We start from the raw sequence: 22,681 nt of genomic DNA on the forward strand, positions 1-22,681 counted from the left end.
GCCTGAACGTATATAACACTATTAGGTCTACATTTTTCAGTTTATATTCATTTTTATTTTACACGTCCACTGTTTCTTTAGGTATACTGGATTCTCGGGAGTGTATCTATACATTCAAATTAAAGTATGGCGGAAAAGGAACCACACCTTACGTACTTAACAAAGAATGGAAACAGCTTTCAATATCAGAATAAAACTAAATGATACTATTTTCTTGATACGTGGTTGACTGCTTGGTAATTTCGTCGTAAAGGAAGAGACGTTCTTGTTCTCCCAGTTTTTCTCCAGTTTTCTAATTCGTTTCAGTAATCGGTGTGAATAACTGCTAGAGCTGAAAACTGACGGCACTACCTGTAGGACAAGTCAGCTTTGGATCTGCTGCCTTTACTCCCGTTAGGGAGGTTGGCAATCCGGGCAGCAGCAAGATGTGTGTTTTTAAGTGCCCGTATAAAACTAAATGACTAGTCTTCTAACAAAAATTATTTAAGTGAGTATTACATAGGGTATAGGCGTATCAGTGGGCAGTATAAGGCATTTGTAAAAAGTTTCACCGTTTCATACGTATTACAACAAAAAAGTAAAAAGTTCGTGAAGGCGGGAAATAGCTTATTTTTTATCTAAATTTGTTTTTTTTATGTTTTAGTTCCTACAAACAGGGACAATGTTTTTCGATTCCTTCAGTTTAAGACAACTAGACAGTGCAAATCACTTCATTATCTGCCGCACATTAGCAGTAACTAGTGTAAATTTAAATTTCCTGGTTCTGCAAAGTTGCATAGTATTTCGAGGTTTTAGGGCTAAATTTTGCGAGGCAGGTCTTCCTGTTTATTCGGTACTCTATCTGTTTATCCAAGCTATATTTTTGTTGTTTAGACCGTATCCGTAGCCGAAGGTTCAACGTGACTGACTGCTATGTAGGGGATCCGGGTTCGATTCCCGGTACTGCCAGCGATTTTTCCTTGGTGGGAGGGCTGGTACGGGGTGCACTCTGTTTCGTGACGCCAATTACGGAGCTACTCGAGCGATTAGTAGCTATTCCAAGGTCACGGCTCCAATTAACGACATGCAGAGTGGTTTACGCACCACATGGCCCCCGATTCCCCGTCATATGAACCTCACTGCGAGATGGTGACACAGCAGTCGGTCGGGCGGAACTGGTCCGTCTAGGGCGAGAACATGCAACTTTACCTCACCTTACAATATCTGAGTAGTTCACAAAGAGTGAGAACTACGTGACTTGCCGGTGGACTAATAGATCCGGAGCGTGGAGTGATAGTTGCTGTAGATTTTTCCACTGAGGAGACTGTAGTACCATGGGAAACAGAGAAGTAAATGAGCCTCTGCAGTAGTGTTGCAGAATGCACAGTAGAGATCAAAAAATAGTGGAAAAGGAGGTAAAGACTACATCTCATCAGTCTGGTCTAGACAGGCTAACGAGAGGGAGTAGGGTAAAGAAAGATGAGAAAGCACTACAAGTAATAGACGGAACAGATATGTGACTTCCTCAGACAGAATTGTTATTAATGTGGAAAATGGATTTGACTTGTTGCTCCAGTTAGAAGCAAATGAGCTTATACAAATATACACTACTGGACACTAAAATTGCTGCACCACGAAGATGACATGCTACAGATGCGAAATTTAACCGACAGGAAGAAGATGCTGTGATATGCAAATTATTAGCTTTTCAGAGCATTCACACAAGGTTGGCGCCGGTGGCGACACCTACAACTTGCTAATATGAGGAAAGTTTCCAACCGATTTCTCATACACAAACAGCAGTTAACCGGCGTTGCCTGGTGAAACGTTGTTGTGATGCCTAATGTAAAGAGGAGAATTGTGTACCATCAAGTTTCCGACTTTGATAAATGTCGGATTGTAGCATTCGCGATTGCGGTTTATCGCACCGCGACATTTCTGATCGCGTTGGTCGAGATCCAATGACTGTTAGCAGAATATGGAATCGGTGGGTTCAGGACGGTAATACGGAACGCCGTGTTGGATCCCAACGGCCTCGTATCACTAGCAGTCGAGATGACAGGCATCTTATCCACATGGCTCTAACGGATCGTGCAGCCACGTCTCGATCCCTGAGTCAACAGATGGGGACGTTTGCAAGACAACAACCATCTGCACGAACAGTTCGACGACTTTTGCAGTAGCATGGACTATCAGCGCGGAGACAATGGCTGCGGTTACCCTTGACGCTGCATCACAGTCAGGATCGCCTGCGATGGTGTACTCAACGACGAACCTGGGTGCTTGAATGCCAAAAAGTCATTTTTTCGGATGAATACAGCTTCTGTTTACAGCATAATGATGATCGCATCCGTGTTTGGCGACATCGCGGTGAACGCACGTTGGAAACGTCTATTCGTCATCGCCATACTGGCGTATCACCCGGTGTGATGGTATGGGGTGCAGTTGGTTACACGTCTCGATCACCTCTTGTTCGCGTTGACGGCACTTTGAACAGTGAACGTTACATTTCAGATGTTACATTTCAGATGTGTTACGACCCATGGCTCTACCCTTAATTCCGGGCCGGGGTGGCCGAGCGGTTCCAGGCGCTACAGTCTGGAACCGCGCGACCGCTACTGTCGCGGGTTCGAATCCTACCTCGGGAATGGATGTGTGTGATGTCCTTAGGTTAGTTAGATTTAAGTAGTTCTAAGTTCTAGGGAACTGATGACCCATAGCAGTCATAGCCATTTGAACCATTTCACTCTTCATTCGATCCCTGCGAAACCCTACATTTCAGCACGATAATGCACGACCGCATGTTGAAGGTCCTGTACGAGCCTTTCTAGATACAGAAAATGTCCGACTGCTGCCCTTTCTCCAGATCTCTCACCAACTGAAAACGTGTGGTCAATGGTGGCCGAGTTACTGGCTCGTCACAATACGCCAGTCACTACTCTTGATGAACTGTGGTATCGTGTTGAAGCTGCATGGGCAGCTGTACCTGTACACGCCATCCAAGCTCTGTTTGACTCAATGCCCAGGCGTATCAAGGCCGTTATTACGGCCAGAGGTGGTAGTTCCGGGTACTGATTTCTCAGGATCTATGCACCCAAATTGCGTGAAAATGTAATCACATGTCAGTTCTAGTATAATATATTTGTCCAATGAATACCAGTTTATCGTCTCCATTTCTTCTTGGTGTAGCAATTTTAATGGCCAGTAATGTATATATAGAAAGGGCACAACAGATGTTTAAAAATAATTTGAGAAATAAGAGGGTGAAAAAATCTGTTAACAGAAATAAGGTGTTATGGTAGGTAGTTGACATGGAAGAGATGTTGGCCAACTGCTGCAGGATGAATTAGGTCATGATTCAGATCCAGAGGACTAGCTAACAAACATTTTTAAGGCTGTTGGTGCCGATTGATGACATTGGATCATTATGTAAAAATTTTACATAGGAAGATGCCGTGGTCATAATGGGAGTGCCAGGTAAATGTACTCATAGAGTTTCTAAGTGTTCTGTAGAGCATCGGTTCCCTAACTTTTCCTCAGACGGAACACATTCAGAATTCTGGTACTGTGATGGAACACCTAGTTTGTTTTGAAAGTTAATGTTCTTTTAAATGAGAAAAACTTGTTTTATTCAGTGATTAATTCAATTTCAAGTCATAGCTAATAACACAGAAAATCATAAAAAATTTGAAAAGATAACAAACAATGTCGAAATAAAACGGAATGCTATTAAGAGCTTTTTGCGGACCACTTATGCACTTCCCACGGAACACCAGTGTTCCGGGGAATACATTTCGGGAAACGATACTATAGGGAGTGGCCTAATAAAAATAGCGTCAGCTATGAAGCATTTCGGGAAGGCATTCGTGTCTCTTCTGTCACGTAAAGATCAATCCTATATTAACTCTTCCTTCAGGGACGTTAATTTGGAGTTGCAATGGCTGCTTGTATCAGGTAAGGGTTCTCACGTTGGTGTGTTTCCTTTAGATATTGTCAGTGGGTGGAACTACGCTTAGCATTGTCATCAATTAAACAGGAAAGGGAAGGTAAAACTGTCTGGACTAATAGCACACCACATAAGGTGGATATGGCGGAGGGGGTATGGGCACTGTTACAACTGGTAAAATATCATTGGTTATGGGCGACAGAAGAGTAGCTTTTTTAGGGTAAGGAGGAAAGGAACAAGTCGATTTTTAAGAGAGTTTAGGTCAGACAGAAACGTTCCGTTTAAGAACAGGAAGCTTCCGAGGAAACAGCTTTTGACAGTACATAATCAGAAATTGTCAGAACATATTTGTCCAATCAGCTATCACACAGAGAGTGTGCAGTATCCATTATCCCTATTACACGAAAACACCCGTGGATCAAAAGTAAAACTGATGAACTATTCATCTGTGTTCATTAATGAGATTTAGCTAGTCCAGTTGATATAATCTACGCCTCTGAAAATCACTTGACACTGTGAATCACAGCATCCATTAAAGTAAATTAGAATACTCTGGTGTTCCTGTCTATACCGCAAAATGCTCCAAGTCATGTCTCACAAACAGGTAACAAATGACGTCAGTACGAGAGGCTAGTGAATGAAGCTGTCTCTCAACATCAATCTGGGAATTAATTACGTGTGGTGTCCCACAAGATTCTATCTTAGAGCCATTGCTTTTTCTTATGAATATTAATGACGTCACACCAATCACACTGGCAGACGCCGAGTTTGTTTTATTTGCAGATGATACAAGTATTGCAACAAATAGCAAATCGACCATAAGTTCAGAAAAGGCTGTCAATGACTTTTCATGAATATTAATGAAAGGTTTATTGCCAACTCACTGTCATTAAACTTTTAAAAGACTCATCACATGCAGTTGAGAACGTGTAAGAGGTTTCTACTCAGTTTATGCATAAAATATGAAGAAGTGCAAATAGACAAAGTTGGCACTGTTAAATTTTTGTGATCACAACTTGATAACAAATTCAGTTCAGACAAGCATAGCACAGAACTGCTGAAACGCCTAAACAAATCCTTTTTTGCGATGTGAATGATATCGCAGTGGTTAACTCATTAGACTCTCATCCGAGAGGACAACGGTTCCAATCCCCGTACGGCCCTCCTGGTTTAGGTTTCCCGCGTTTCCCCTAAATCGTTTAAGACTAAGTCCGGGTTGATTCCTTTGAGAAAGGGCATGACCGATTTACTTCCCCGTCCTCCCGTAATCCGAGCTCGTGCAGCGTATTTAATAACCTCATTGTAAGCGGGACGTTAAACTCTAATCATCCTCCCTTCGAATGTTATCAGATATAAGTGATATAAAAATAAAAAAGCTGGCATATTGTACTTGCTCTCATTCCATAATGTCATATAGTATCATATTTTGGGTTAACTCTTCAAGCCAAAAAGACGTTCTACTGTCCAGAACCGTGTAATAAACATTATTTGTGAATTCACGAACATCCTGTGAAATCTTCTTCGAGGAACCGGGCATAAAAACTACTGCTTCCCAGTATATTTGTTCCTGAATGAAATTTGTTGTAAATAATACATCCTTTTTTTACAACAAACGTTTTAGATAACACTATAAATACTAGGAAAAAGAACAATTTAATAAAAGATTTAAAGGCACTTTCATTAGCCCAAAAAGATATCCGTTCTACAGGAACTTTCAGTAACTTGCCAGCAACCTTAAAAAATTTAGCTACAAATAAAGTTCAGTTTAAGAGGATCCTGAATGGCTTCCTTGCGACCAACTCCTTCTATTCCACTGACGAATTATTAAACAGAACTATGTGTATTATCAGTACTATTATTATTATCATTATTCTTATTACTGTATTTTAATTAATATCATGTAATGTATAATAATTCTGACATTTTGCACATCCACGAGGATGTCCTCAGTACGTATCGATAGAACGAAGAGCTCATCTAATCATGTAATCTGATCTAATAAACATGGATGAAAGTTCAGAACTGGTATCTAGTCTCGGTCACGCTCTTTTTCAACAATTTTTTTGTAACTATATCATTAAACGTGAAGGTGTGATTTCAAAAGAGCAAAGAGACAACTGAGGCATACAAACGCTTCCCGTACCACACAGCGGCCTTTGACAATGCAGTTACCATTCACGAAGTAACACAAAGAGAGGTCTGCACACCCCAGTGAGCCCAGATAAAGACCTCCTGCCATTCTTCGGCACGACTCCGCGCTACTGTCATTCTTTGAGATGTGCCCGCCCCTTTGTTCATTTTACCGCACTTGCCCTGACACGAAACCTTTTCCATTGAATTGGTGAGTTCCATATAAATTAAGTGACTTTTAACAACGAGCTAAACAATATAATGAATAGTGTGGTTCAGTAAGAATAGATGGTTAATTTATTTACAGTTTTTACAATGAGCGCAAAAAATTGTTGGAGTGACAGATGAACTATATACGTCAATACAATTGATAACACATTTATATACTTACCCATGCTTCGCTGTATATTAGTAGCCTACCTCAGGACACCAAACACGGTTAATTACAGGCATGTTTGTATGATCATTAAAATAAAAGAAACTTCAAAGTGAACAAGATTAATGCTTCTGCGGATGACATTCAGCATTTTCCGTATCTGTCATTCGGCTTTGTATAGTTGGATACAAATCGGTAATTGTTTCTGGAAGAATTCTTGGCAGCACTCTGTTTCGCCAGTGTTTAAGAGGTAGGATATATGCACCGGCTTGTCTACTCTAAGTGTAACTCCACACTCCCGATAAAGTTCAAGACGAGTAGTAGAATGGGAGGATGTTAAAGTTCGTCTACGGTTAATTAGTTACGTTGTTCAGATATCGTATTCGCGATACGTGTTACGTTCGGGAACTTGATAGTTGCACTAACGTTGCACTCACTAAGTAAAATATGTATATTTACATCGCTACAGGCTGACTATTTACAGGTTTGTAATTTTTCACGTATTTGAAGTCAAAATTCCTCTTCGCTACGGAAAGAATAGCCAAGGAGATACAATTTTAATCTGCATATGAAAAAAATGCAAGACGAGGAGATTAGTAACGTCGAATAAGAAACAAATGGTGCCACCTTGACAGACAATTTATTTCTGTGATTAGATTCACAAATTGTTTTACAGTTGTAAATTCTATTCCATCATGCACCATATCCACATAAAACATTATGGTACAGATAATTCTCATTTTTACATCGGTATTTATTAAAATGTACCCCACACTCAAGCTCAAAGTGAGTGAAAAAAAAGTTATTGAAAAAATGTTCTGTGAGGTAACTGTTAATATTCTCAGTCACCTGAACAGAGAAGTACATGTGGAAATCCCATACTTAATTTTACTTACTTCCCCTTCCTCAATAAAAAATTATTTGCCTAAGTTAGAAGTTATCCAGAATGTTATAACATTGAACACCAACGGATAGAAATATACGTAATATGTTTCATTTCTGATTTCTGTGTATCACGAGTTGCCAGCTGCTCTTATCACAAAAGAGGCTGAATCTAATAATCACAGTTTCAGTTATCAACAATATACGTAATCAAGCAAATATAACATTTTTACGTGAACTTCATGTTTTGTTGATACACCGCATAACTCGAAAGCAATCAGTGATTGACAGTTCAATAGCTGAAAGCTACCTGAGGTCATTTTGTTCTTTGGGGCCTGCAGCACAAATTTGTGTTCTAACGACATGACTGTCAAGAATATCGGCCAGCTACACTCCTCTTTAAATGACTTTTATTTTATAAATCACCTACGATGAGTCCACTTCGGCATACTGATATCATCAGGTGCTCTGTAAATACGTAAGTAACTGATGGCCTTAATATAATGGTATCTAACCGTGATAAGAAAAGCTATAATACATTCGCTTGGTGTTTTTACCTTAGATTAGTATCGTTTCTGCCATGTCCTGTCTTTTGTAGAGTTAATAGTTTCTCCTTAGATGTACGTTGGAGACGTATATCCGACTTCAGTCGGTATTTATGTAAGCTATTTTTCTATTGACGGCTTGGATAATAGTGAATGAGCGATATTACATATTTACGTAGTTACCATTATAAGTAAGTGACGTGTGGAAATTCGATTGTTTTTTATTATTTTTATAGTTTTGGCCCTAATTATGTTTTTGCCTGTAATTTGTTTTACTCTTAGTTGAAATTGTTATGTTATATTTTTAATTTTACGTAATAATTTGTTATTGCCTATGATTTCAGATATTTTCTTGGTGTTTTGTCTTTGTTGCACACTCTACATGTTGTTATCCCTGTTAATATGGGTATGTGTTATTTAGAGTTTCTGATGTATTACTTTACAGGGTTTGCATTATAATGTGAATAAAGTTTTCTATGAACTTTTTGTTGTTTCGGGTCCTTTGTTCATTCAGTAAATTTGTGGGGTAGCTGTATGCATGTGAATTTATCTCTGTTTCCTCAAAGATGTTCATGACTGCTCTCTTTTGCGTATTGTGTAGGATTTCTAGTGCGTCGATTATGGGTTTTACGTTACGTTTTTCCATTTGTAGATGTTGAAAAAATATGGATGAATTGTTTTTACTGTCTCCGGTGTGATCTTTATATCTAATGTTGAAGTTTATGCCGGGTAGACCTACGTAGAATTTGTGGCATGTATTACGTGAAATTTTGTAAACGGTGGATTTGTAATATAAAGGAATTTTCGAGCTGTCTTTGTGGATTTTGTGTTTGAGTCTGTGTGTGTTTTGACATGCAAACTCGATGTCGGTTTAAATGAATAATTTGTTAATTTTGTCAAAGATATTTCCTAGATAAGTTGTGGTTTCGTATGTTGTTCTCATCTTTTTCACTGTGTGCGTGTGTTTAATGTTATTACTTAATATACTTTGGGTTTTTTTGTTGTGTTTTACTGTAGTGTAATAGTGTTATAATTTTCGAGTCATAATCGTTTGGCTGGACTATGTATTCTAAGATTTTTATTTCCTTCTGAATTGCTTCGTCTTCTAGTGGCAAATTTATTAAACTTTTAAGCATTCTGTGGGCTTTGGATGGGGAGTGGATGGGGGGGGGGGGGCGCAATTTCCTGCTGGAATTGCCCAATTCCGTTGGAATGGACAATGGACATGAATGGATGCAGGTGATCAGGCATGATGCTTACGTACATGTCACCTGTCACAGTCGTATCTAGAAGTATCAGGGGTCACATATCACTCCAACTGCTCACGACCCTCGCCATTACAGAGCGTCCAACAGCTTGAACAGTCTCCTACTGACATGCAGCGTCCATAAATTCATTAGGTTGTCTCCATACCGGTAGACGTCCGTCCGCTCGATACAATTTGAAACGAGACTCGTCCGAACAGGCAACATGTTTCCAGTCATCAACAGCCCAGTGTCGGTGTTGATGGGCCCAGGGGAAGCGTAAAGCTTTGTGTCGTGCAGTCATAAAGGGTACACGAATGGGCCTACGGCTCCGAAAGAGCATATCGAAGATGTTTCGTTGAATGGTTCGCTCCCTGACACTTGTTGAAGCTCCAGCAATGAAATCAGCAGAAATTTGAGGAACGGTTCCACTTCTGTCACGATGGACGCTTCTTTTCAGTCGTCGTTGGTCCCGTTCATCCAGGATTTTTTTCCGACCGCAGCGATGTCGAGATATGATGTTTTACCGGATTCCTGATACTCACGGTACAGTCGTGATATGGTCGTAGGGGAAAATCCCCACTTCATCGCTACCTCGGAGATGCTGTGTCCCATCACTCGTGCGCCGACTGTAACTCCATCATCAAACTCACTTACAAGGGAAGGCCGCCAATTGTGAAATTCAGACTCGATTGATACTGCGCATAATACAAGCTCAAGGCCAGAGGTGTAATGTGGCAAAGCACCATGATGCACTTCTCAGCCGTTGTCGAGAAAATCGACAGTTAAAAGAAACCTTTGCGGTGAAATACTCTCTACGATTAATAATTTTCTACAGCGTTGTGGCGCAGCGGTAAGCGCTCCGGTTCGTAAATCGAAGGTCGCGGGATCGAATATTGCGCCATGCAACCTTTTTGTAGTATTTGTTTTTTGTAATTCAAATATATATATATATATATATATATATATATATATATATATATATATATATATATATATATATAATTCCCTGCAATCAGTTGCAACAATTATGCATATAATAAGTTGTTGAAAGTCATTTGTCGTAGAAAAACTGGCAACTTCGACATTATTATGTTTTCCGCAAACAAAGTTGTATTTCACAAATGTTATTAATTGTCTTCATAATGTTTATCACGTATAGTTAACGGAAGACATAGAAACGATATTCCGAAACGTATAGTGTAAGTTAAACGTTCGAATTAGAATAGAGACCCCACGAACACAAATTTGCTGTGGCAGGTATGAAATATAAACTCCGTTACTCGCTCGTTACACTTGAAGGACAGATGTTGAATGGGCCGAAACGAGCCGCCGCATAAAAGCGTAGTTGCCTGCTAACTTCGAAAGAATGTAGATGTGGTCCCTAGCGCAACTTATAACATCGTCGAAAATCAGTGCGTACACGAGAACTTTGGTACACCCTGTTAAACAAACGGAAAAATGGAGGCGGTACAATTGGAGAGCGATCCGGGCCCCTTCGCATGAAAGTGATGTGATCGAAGAAGATTCTATATACAGTGAAGTGGCGAAACAACAATTGAAAGATGCGTTGGTGTATTTTGAAAGCCTCCTTCGTAACAGTAATCGCATCGCAGCAGAACCGTCATCATCAATCAACGAAGAAGCCATGGTAATTGGGGAAGAAATGTTCCAGAATACGCTGCAAATGCTCGCCGAAAAAACCCTCTTTCATGATGAGGAACTGATAGACAGTAATGAAATCGACGATAATAATGCCTACTAAGACGTTGAAACGAGTCCCATTGCCAACGAATCATCAGACGAATACGAGCCGGACGAGAAGAAAAAAAAGGGTACGACTATATTGCTCTGGATTACAAAATTAGAGCTCTCAATCTGGCCAAAGAACATCCAGGCTGGAGTCTCAAAACCCTACAAAAAAAGGGGTGCTCTCGTTTGACAAAAATTGGCTATTTATCAAGGTGGGAAGAGCAAATCAAACGTGGCGGTAGCAAATTTGATAAATATTGTACCATCGATTCATGGGTGCATGATCGCTTCGTAGAAGCTCTACAAAACTTCCAGCAAGTTACTACCAGAAACCTGCAGCAGTGGTCCTTGGGCGCTGCAAGTCAGTTCCCAGATTCCAACTTCAAAGCTTCAAAAAACATGGGTCACCGAATTTAAAAAGAAACATGGGATTCGGCAACGGAAAATCACAAAATTTGTTTCCCGGAAAGAGACGGCTACCCAAGACGAAATTTTGGCCTCAGCGGAGACATTTCGGATCCAGACGCGAACGTTGATAACTAACTTCGACAAAGATTTCATAATTAATACTGATCAAACAGGTACGTAAAGAGCTGTTCACAAATGTCATATGACATGATGATAGAATATGATAATCTGATATATGATAGACAACACAGATTTCGTATTTTTCTTATATAAACGATATTTTTATATTTTGTTTGTCAGGGTGCCAGTACCAGTCCACGTTCAACAGAACTCTCGCCGAAAAAGGGTCAAAGGCTGTCCTGGTAACCCGACACGACATGAACAAGGTGATGCATTCGTATACGGCACAATATTCAATCACGATGCCTGGACGAGTCTTGCCTCTTGTTTTCGTATGCCTCCAAGAGTCCACAGGTACGTTTGGACCCAGAGTACAGAAGACAGTCGACGAGTACGCCAAGAAGTATACCAACGTTGTTATTACATCCTCCAAATCCGGTAAACTAACAACGGGTTTGTTCATGGACTTCTTGCGTAATGCTTTGCAACCATACGTACAAAAGAAAGAATTTCTCCTTCTGATCGACTCTTGGGGTGGGCAAACGAACCCGGCGTTATACGATGAGATGTTCCAGGACGATAAGAAGTTACCAACGTGCACTATAAAAGTCATCCCTCCAAAGTGCACTCCTCTCGTCCAACCGTGTGACGTGTATTTTTACCGGCAGGTAATAAATTTGATCAAGCGCCTTCAAAATTGTGCTTTTTTAATCGAGCGAAACAGTGACATAAACTCCAGAGACAACTGTATAAAAATCCAATCCATCGTCCACCACCAATTGTCTTCTCAGATTTTTGCCGATATGATACGATACGCGTGGTATGCATCAAACCTGACGAACGATAGAACAATTTTTCAGAATGTCCATCAGGTGTGTTTCCCAACAGATAATTTAAAAAAAATTGTTCTTGTAAAAACGCATCGTTTATCAGATATGCTCGATGTCGTGCTGTTTTCTGCTTTCCATATTTCCATGATAACTATCACTCTGGTTCGTGCGATACTCCAGCTACTTCTGGTCACTAATTGTTAGTTATGTGCGAGTGTTTACCGAACTTTTCAATAGATTGCATCCACTTGAATATTATTTGTGATATTGTGTTTTATTTCAAGTATTATTTTTCCACGACAAACGATTTTCGACTACTTATTATATGCATAATTGTTGCAACTGATTGCCGGCAATTATATATGTGTGTGTGTGTGTGTGTGTGTGTGTGTGTACATTTGGATTACAAAAAACAAATAATAAAAAAAAGTTGCATGGCGTGAGATTCGATCCGGCTACCTTCGGACTACGAACCCGAGCGCTTACCGCTGCGCCACGACGCTGTAGAAAATTATTAATCGTAGAGAGTATTTCACCGCAACGGTGTCTTTTAACTGTCGATTTTCTCGACAACGGCCGAGAAGTGCATCTTGGTGCTTTGCTACATTACACTTCTGGCCATGAGCTTTTATTATGCGCAGTATGAATCGAGTCTGATTTTCACAATTGGCGGCCTCTCCCATTGTTAAAGCTTGATAACCAGCAATTGTAACAGCAGTAACCTATCTAGCGACTGCGCCAGACACTTGTTGTCTTATATAGGCGTTACCGACCGCAGCGCCGTATTCTTCCTATTTAAATATCTGTATTTGAATACGCATGCCTATAACAGTTTCTGTGGCATTTCGGTTATGTGTGGGTCTGTTAACATTGTCTACAAATTTGCAACCCAAACAAAAGAAACATAAAACCATGTAATACAATATTTACGGAATATGAAAAAAGGACATATATGCCAATGAACCCTGGAACACCAGAGCTCCGTGGTCACCCTAAGACACATAAACATTTTTTTTACTCTGTATCCTGTAGTAATGGAACTCCTTAATAAATTTGGCACAGACAGCAAAAAGTATACACTAAGGAAATCTAGGACATTAGCTAAAAGCATCAAAGACATAAAAATACCTCCAAGCAGAAAATTGGTACCTTTCGACATTACTAACCAATACAAGACACTCTAATATAGGAACCACTGGATATCATAGAACAAAACCTACTCAAATACAGAAAAAATCTCAATACAAGGCCCAACGAAAAACTAACAAAACTTGTCTTATACCAAAATTACTTCGGGTTTGATAATAAGATATATACACAAAAATGGAGTCGCCCTAGGATGTAACATTTCTGGAACCACATCTGACATATCCCTTAATAGCTTGGAAGAAAATTTCTTCGAAGGGGAAAACGCAACTACTCAAAAAACCAGATACGTTGATGGCAATTTAATGCTTACAGAAGGAAACCTTACTGACACAGAGCAAATATCTAAATCACTGAAGCAATTAAACCCCAAAACAAGTAACTTTCTCAAATTAGGTACTAAGAACACTGACAACAAACATTGCTTCGAAATTTACATGAAGCCCATCACAACAGCCAGTATTGTCAGTGCACAGTCGTATCATCCCAAAGCCCATAAACTCTCATTCTTCCACAGATTAATAAATTTACCACTAGAAGACGAAGCAAGAAAATAAAAAATCTTAGAATACATAGTCCAGCCAAACGATTATGACTCTAAAATTGTAACACTATTGTAGTACAGTAAAACACAACCAAAAAAATCGAAATGCATTAAGAAATAACATTAAACACACAAGCAGTGAAAAAGATAGAACAACATACGGAACCACAACTTACCTAGGAAACATCTTTCACAAAATTAAAAAAGTTATTCATCCAAACCAACATCGAGTTTGCATGTCAAAACATACACAGGCTCAAACACAACAGCCACAAAGACAGCGCGAAAATTCCCATACATTACAAATCTAGCGTTTATAAGATTTCATGTAATACCTCCCACAAATTCTACATAGGTCACACCGGTATTAACTTCAATATTGGGTATAAAGATCACACCGGGGACAATGACAACAATTCATCCAGGTTTTTTCAACATCTACAAATGGAAAAACGTAACGTAAAACCCATAATCGAAGCACTAGAAATCCTACACAATACACAAAAGAGAGCAATCATGAACATCCTTGACGAAACGGGGATATATTCACATGCATATAGCAACCACATAAATTTACTGAATGAACAAAGCACCCTAAACAACAAAATGTTCATAGAAGACTTTATTCACATTATAATGCAAAAACCTGTAAAGTAGTAAATCAGAAACTCTAAGTAACACATACCCATATTATCAGCGATAACAACATGAAGGGTGTACAACAAAGGTATAACACCAAGAAAACATCACAAAGCATAGACAATAACAAATTATTAAAATTAAAAATATAATATAACAAACTCAACTAAGAGTAAAACAAATTACAGACATAAACATAATTAGGACCAAAACTATAAAAATAATAAAAGCAACCGAATTTCCACACATCACTTACTTATAATGGTAACTATTTAAACTTGTAATATCTCTCATCTACTGTTATCCAAGCCGTCAAGAGAAAAATAGCTCAAATAAATACCGACTGAAGTCGGATATACGTCTCCAACGTACATCTAAGTAGGAACTATGAACTCTAAAAAAGACAGGACATGGCAGAAACGATACTACGTCTAAGGTAAAAACACCAACCGACTGTATTATAACTATTCTGATAATAGTTACGGACCATTACTTACAAACCGCCTGATGATAGCGATATAAACCGAAATGGGCTCATCTTGAGTGATTTATAAAATAAAAACCATTTGAAGAGGAGTGTAGCTGGCTGATATTCATAATAATACTTGAGTTTAATTTTTTTCAGTGTTTAAAGCTAGTTCGTTTGTGAAAAATCAGATGCTTCTTTGTAGATAGGGTTCATTACAATGCTTGTAACATCAGCAAAATGATTAATGTTAGCTTCATATTACAGATAATTGTAGGTCATTCATAACACAACGGCTGGATATGAAAATATCTATAAGTATCTACGGAAAAGCAGCTGTGACTTAACAAGCGCTATGGCCAACACAATGATACAGGGGTAACCAAGTCTTGCTCCAGATATCAAGTAGTGGAACCTGGTAGCTTCTCTCGACATCTTCCTGACATAAAACAGACCAGTGCTTAAAAATATGATGAAGCACTGGCAGAAGTTCGGAGATATACAGCCGATCGCGGACCCTCATTACAGAAACAGACTTCTTAAAGCGCCTTTCTGCTCCATATGTAAACCTGAAACACTGATAATATTACATTTCTTTCAGTCTTTCACTGAACTCGTGTCACTGTTACAGCTACATAAATCGCACCACAGATCAACAAACAAGCAAGGACGGCATCGTGGCATCTGAAGTCATCAACTGCGACATCAGTGTATCGATACTTTTGCAGGTCGCTTTTGCCATCAGCTCTACATTGAGGCGACACAGTTTGTGGAATTGCATCATGCACATATACAGATGACGCTAGTTCCGCATACACAAGGTACAAAAGTGCAGTGCGTTTGAGGAGCTGTCAAAAAAATGGTTCAAATGGCTCTGAGCACTATGGGACTTAAAATCTATGGTCATCAGTCCCCTAGAACTTAGAACTACTTAAACCTAACTAACCTAACGACAGCACACAACACCCAGCCATCACGAGGCAGAGAAAATCCCTGACCCCGCCGGGAATCGAACCCGGGAACCCGGGCGTGGGAAGCCAGAACGCTACCGCACGACCACGAGATGCGTGCGAGAAGCTGTCATTTTAACTGAGATGATTCACGCGTAAAGGTTTCCAAAGTGATTATGACAGCACGATGGGAATTAACAGACTCTGAACGCGGGATGGTAGTTGCAGCTAGACGCATGGGACATTCCATTTCGGAAATCGTTGGGGAATTCAATATCCTGAGATTAACAGTGTTAAGGATGTACCGAGAATAGCACATTTCAGGCATTAACACTCACCACAGACAACGCAATGACCGATGGCCTTCACTTCACGACAGAGAGCAGCGACGTTTGCATAGAGTTGTCAGTGCTGGCAGACAAGCAACACTGTGGAGGAACGACGAACGACGAACGTTTCCATTCGGACAGTGCTCGCGGAATCTGGCGTAAATGGGCTATGGGAGGAGACTATAGATACGACTACCGTTGCTAACAGGACGACATCGCCTACAGTGCCTCTCCTGGGCTCGTGGTTATACCGGTTGGACCCTCGACTGCTGGAAAAGCGTGGCGTGGTCAGATGAGTCTCGATTTCAGTTGGTAAGAGCTGATGGTAGCGTTTAAGTGTGGCGTAGACCCAACGAAGCTATGGACGGTTGGACCCAAGTATCCTCCCTAAGGCAGCACTGCAATGTGTGTAAGACACCACAGAGAGCTAAAGAATAGTCATTCGAGTAAATAAAATAACAACTCTGTCATGGAAAAAAGACTTCAAACGCTACCTGCGTGAAAAGCAACACTTCTCAAATCTAACCGCCAGATTCTCCACTGTGGCTCTCACCAGCAAACTCTCTGGCTCGATCCCCGCAGGGAACTGTCCTCGATCGGTCATGGCAGGGAAGTGCTCTCGATCAATCCGCAGAAAAAAGCCATTGCTGACGTCATACTCCTCTCTCTCCTGGACACGGGGCGTCTACGTTTGCACTCAGGCGACGACTGCCAGTGGCCGTTAGAAAAATACTACCTCTCACTACATGGGTCATGAATCTGCTAGCCTATCACCTGAAGTTCATACTACTCTCAGAATATTTTCTGGAGGGTTCAATTTGCCTTTCTACATCCTTAGCACTCCGCCAATCAAAAACGCGTCTCCGCTTTTCGGCAGGAAGTGTGCCCCAGTGCTTCCCGCGAGAAGATTCCTCGAAGAGCAGCTCGCGAATTGTGACGCCTTTCTCAAATCTAACCGCCAGATTCTCCACTGTGGCTCTCACCAGCAAACTCTCTGGCTCGATCCCCGCAGGGAACTGTCCTCGATCGGTCATGGCAGGGAAGTGCTCTCGATCAATCCGCAGAAAAAAGCCATTGCTGACGTCATACTCCTCTCTCTCCTTTGCACAAACACGTTATCCTTTCATCTACTTTTCCCGTCCCACCAGAGAGCAAGCTCTCGCCTGCACTGTCCACGTTACAATGTCTCTGCAGCCTCCAGTACTGTAAACTGCCGCCGCCACGCTTTGTTCTTCAAATGCCTCTAAGCACTATGGGACTTAACATCTGAAGTCATCAGTCCCCTAGACTTAGAACTACTTAAACCTAACTAACCTGAGGACATCACACACATCCATACCCGAGGCAGGATTTGAACCTGCGACCGTAGCAGCAGCGAGGTTCTGGACTGAAGCGCCTAGAACCGCTCGGTCACAGCGGCTGGCTGAAGCCATGGACCCAAGTTGCCAACAAGGTAATGTGCAAGCTGATGGTTGCTCCATGAAAGTATGGTCTGTGTTTACATGAAATGGATTGAGCCCTCTGAGTATGTTCGGCAATTTTAAGACATTTTCAGCCGTTCGTAGACTTCATGTTCCCAAAGAACCATCGAATGTTTATGGATTACAACGCTCCTTGTCACTGGGCCACAGTTGTTCGCGATTGGTTTGAAGAACATTGTGGACAGTTCAAGAGAATGATTTCCCGCCCAGACCGCCCGACCTGAATCCCATATAACATTTGTGGAACATGATCTAGTGGTCAGCTCAGGCACGAAATCCTGTCCGACTACAGTTACGCAATTATGGACGCCTTTAGAGGCAGCGCGGCACAGTATTACTGCAGGGTACTTCCAACGACTGTAGAGTCAATGCCACACCAAGTTACTGCTTTACATGGGGCAAAAGGAGGTCCAAAGGCCCAACACGATTTTAGGAGGTATCCCATGTCTGCAGTCACCTTACTGTACTTTGTAAATAGAAGACACAGACGGAGTAACATACTGTGAAGAGCCAAAGCATTATGACCGCCTGCTTAACAGCTTGTTTGTCTGTCTTTGGAACGTTACAGATTCTGCGTATCACGGATAAGAAAATTTGTTGGTAGGTTTGTCGAGGTGTCTGGCATTACTTGTCTACACAGAGGCCATGTAATTCGTTTAAATAACAAACCACTGATTTGCGTACGCGGTGATAGCACCCGATAGGGACCCATATGCGTTCCAGAGGATTTAAATCAGTTGAATTTGATCGCCGAGACATCAACGTGAGTTCACTATAATGCTCCTCAAACCATTGTCGTGCGGTTCTGACTCCGAAACACCGACAATTATACTGCTGAAATATGACATCGAATTCGGGGAAGACATCAGGCATGAAGGGATGCAGGTGGTTCGCCACTGTCAGTGTGTCTTCGATTACTATCGCATGTCCCGTGCATAGTACTCCTCCCACCAATCTGCGTCCGTGGCGTGTTGTACATTTCGAGCCGCCGTTTACTTCGATGAAGGCGTTTGTGAATACGATCATAGACCTCGATCGACGGTTGAATACCAATGGTTTCGTGCCCACTGCAGTCATAACTGACGATGTCGTTGGGTCAACATGTGAACACTGTGGTTGGTCTGCTGCGGATGTCCATGTTCAACAATGTACGATGAAGGGTGTTCTCCGAAACACTTGTGCGTGCACCAGCATTGTGCTCTTTCGACAGAGATGCCACAGATCACCATCTGTTCTAATTCACAGAGCAGACAAGTCTCCGAACCCTACGTTCTGTGAACAGTAGTGTACGTCCAACCATTTTGCGCCCAGTGGTAATTTCACTGTCCTTCTCCCTCGCCGGCCGTTGTGGCCGAGCGGTTCTAGGCGCTTCAGTCTGGAACCGCGCGATCGCTACGCTCGCAGGTTCGAATCCTGCCTCGGGCATGGATGTGTGTGATGTCCTTTGGTTAGTTAGGTTTAAGTAGTTCTCAGTTCGAGGCGACTCATGACCTCAGATGTTAAGCCCCACAGTGCTCAGAGCCATTTGAACCATTTTGAACCTTCTCCCTCTTTCCACAGATGCTCAGGACAGTAGCACGTGAACACTCGACCAGCTTCGCCGTTTTCTAGATATTCGTTCACAGGCTTTGGGTAATAATAATGTACCACTTGATAAAGACGCTTATCTCAGCGGAGTTCCCTATTTTCAGCCCATATCTTCGCTAGGATGATCCCCCATCCGTCTTTGCTGCGCTTACTTACTTTTCATAGCGCGTCAAGTGTCCGCAACCTCATAAAGCTGCACTGAACCCCGAGGGCCGGCCGTTGTGGCCGAGAGGTTCTAGGCGCTTTAGTCCGGAACCGCGCGCCTGCTACGGTCGCAGGTTCGAATCCTGCCTTGAGCATGGATGTGTGTGATGTCCTTAGGTTAGTTAGGTTTTCTAAGTCTAGGAGACATCTGTACCGGTTGCAAAGATAGACCTCGCCATGCACTTCGGGAGTGAAGTTGGGCATCATGCAGCCTATTGCGCACAAAAAAAATGGTTCAAATGGCTCTGAGCACTATGGGACTTAACTTCTGAGGTCATCTGTCCCCTAGAACTTAGAACTACTTAAACCTAACTAACCTAAGGACATCACACACATCCATGCCCGAGGGAAGATTCGAACCTGCGACCGTAGCGGTCGCGCGGTTCCAGACTGTAGCGCCTGGAACCGCTCGGCCATCCCGTCCGGCTATTGCGCACAGTTTGAGTCGTAACACGACGTCCTGTGTCTGCAATAAAAGCATTATTCAACATGGCGGCGTTGCTGTCAGGGTTCCTCCGAGCCATAATCCGTAGGTAGCGGTCATCAACTGCAGTAGTAGCCCTTGGGCGGCCTGAGCGAGGCATGTCATCGACAGTTCCTGTCCCTATGTATCTCCTCCATGTCTGAACAACATCGCTTTGGTTCACTCTGAGACGCCTGGACATTTCCCTTGTTGAGAGCCCTTCCTGGCACAAAGTAACAATGCAGATGCGATCGAACCGCGGTATTGACCGTCTAGGCATGGTTGAACTACAGACAACACGAGCCGTGTACCTTCTTCCTGGAGGAATGACTGGAACTGATTGACTGTCGGACCCCATCCGTCTGATAGGGGCTGACTATTGTATCTAAGATTATAAGTTAGGCCAATCTTGTCGAGCACTTAGGTGTAGAGGTAAGGATAATAACTCAGTCAATTCAGTGCAAATAGCGTACTGTGTACTGACATACGAAATCGTGATGTACAGTGTCTGGACCGTAGCAAACTGCAGTCTGTGTTTACGAGTTGCATTTGGCCTACTTACGTCGATCAGCCTTAACCATATGGAGTTGTAGCCAGTGCTGTAATTTGCAGATCTGATGTTCGTGAATGCGCAGGTAAATGGAAGCAGCAGGGAAGCGGAAAGGTTGTACAGGGCCAAAAATCAGCGTAGAAGACATGCGGCTCATACCATGTTTCCAAGACTGCTCCAACGATTAAGTGACACAGGGTGATTTGTAACACTGTACAACGACCGAGTAGGACGGCGATCTACACGGACTCCCGACTTAGAGGAGGAGGAGGAGAGGAGATTAGTGTTTCACGTCCCGTCGACAACGAGGTCATTAGAGACGGAGCGCACGCTCGGGTGAGGGAAGTATGGGGAAGGAAATCGGCCGTGCTCTTTCGAAGGAACCATCCCGGCATTTGCCTGAAGCGATTTAAGGAAATCACGGAAAACCTAAATCAGGATGGCCGGATACGACATTGAACCGTCGTCCTCCCGAATGCGAGTCCAGTGTGCTAACCACTGCGCCACCTCGCTCGGTTTCCGACTTAGAGGTTGCAGCGCTTGCTCAAGTGTATGAGACACCTGATATCAGTACTCGATCAGCTGCACGTGAAATGAATGTTTCGGTAAGTACTGTTTGGCGAGTATTACGGAAAATGTAGCTACAACCCTAACATCGGAATAAACTGCACTCTTTGACTTCTATTGATTTCGGATCTCATGTCGTGTTCAGCCAATGATTATTGCAGCACCTTACAGCCGTCATCTTTTTCCTCCGTGTGTACGTTTCACGGATGAAGATTGTTTCACCAGAGACTCCGCTAAATACACTACTGGCTATTAAAATTGCTACACCACGAAGATGACGTGCTACAGACGCGAAATTTGACCGACAGGAAGACGATGATGTGATACGCAAATGATTAGTTTTTCAGAGCATTCACACAAGGTTGACGCCTGTGGTGACACCTACAACGTGCTGACATGAGGAAAGTTTCCAACCGATTTCTCATAAACAAACAACAGTTGACCGGCGTTGCCTGGTGAAACGTTGTTATGACTCCTCGTGTAAAGAGGAGAAATGCGTACCATCACGTTTCCGACTTTGATAATGGTCGGATTGTAGCCCATCGCGATTGCGGTTTATCGTATCACGACATTGCTGCTCGCGTTGGTCGAGATCCAATGACTGTTAGCAGAATATGGAATCGGTGGGTTCAGGAGGGTAATACGGAACGCCGTGCTGGATCCCAACGGCCACGTATCACTAGCAGCCGACATGACAGACATCTTATCCGCATGGCACGTCTCGATCCCTGAGTCAACAGATAGGGACGTTTGCAAGACAACAACCATCTGCACGAACAGTTCGACGACATTTGCAGCAACATGGACTATCAGCTCGAAGACCATGGCTGCGGTTACCCTTGACGCTGCATCACAGACAGGAGAGCCTGCGATGGTGTACTCAACGACGAACCTGGGTGCAAGAATGGCAAAACGTCATTTTTTCGGATGAATCCAGGTTCTGTTTACAGCATCATGATGGTCGCATCCGTGTTTGGCAACATCGCGGTGAACGCACATTGGAAGCGTGCATTCGTCATCGCCATACTGGCGTATCACCCGGCGTGATGGTATGGGGTGCCATTGGTTACACGTCTCAGTCACCTCTTGTTCGCATTGACGCACTTTGAACAGTGGACGTTACTTTTCAGATGTGTTACGAACCGTGGCTCTACCCTTTATTCGATCCCTGTGAAACCCTACATTTCAGCAGGATAATGCACGACCGCAAGTTGAAGGTCCTGTACGGGCCTTTCTGGATACATAAAATATTCCACTGCTGCCCCGGCCAGCACATTCTCCAGATCTCTCACCAATTGAAAACGTCTGGTCAATGGTGGCCGAGCAACTGGCTCGTCACAATACGCCAGTCACTACTCTTGATGAACTGTGGTACCGTGTTGAAGTTGCATGGGCAGCTGTACCTGTAAACGCCATCCAAGCTCTGTTTGACTCAATGCCCAGGCGTATCAAGACCGTTATTACGGCCAGAGGTGGTTGTTATAGGTATTGATTTCTCAGGATCTATGCATCCAAATTGCGTGAAAATGTAATCACATGTCAG

This window comes from Schistocerca nitens, chromosome 3, assembly GCF_023898315.1.
Source record: "Schistocerca nitens isolate TAMUIC-IGC-003100 chromosome 3, iqSchNite1.1, whole genome shotgun sequence".
Taxonomy (NCBI): domain Eukaryota; kingdom Metazoa; phylum Arthropoda; class Insecta; order Orthoptera; family Acrididae; genus Schistocerca; species Schistocerca nitens.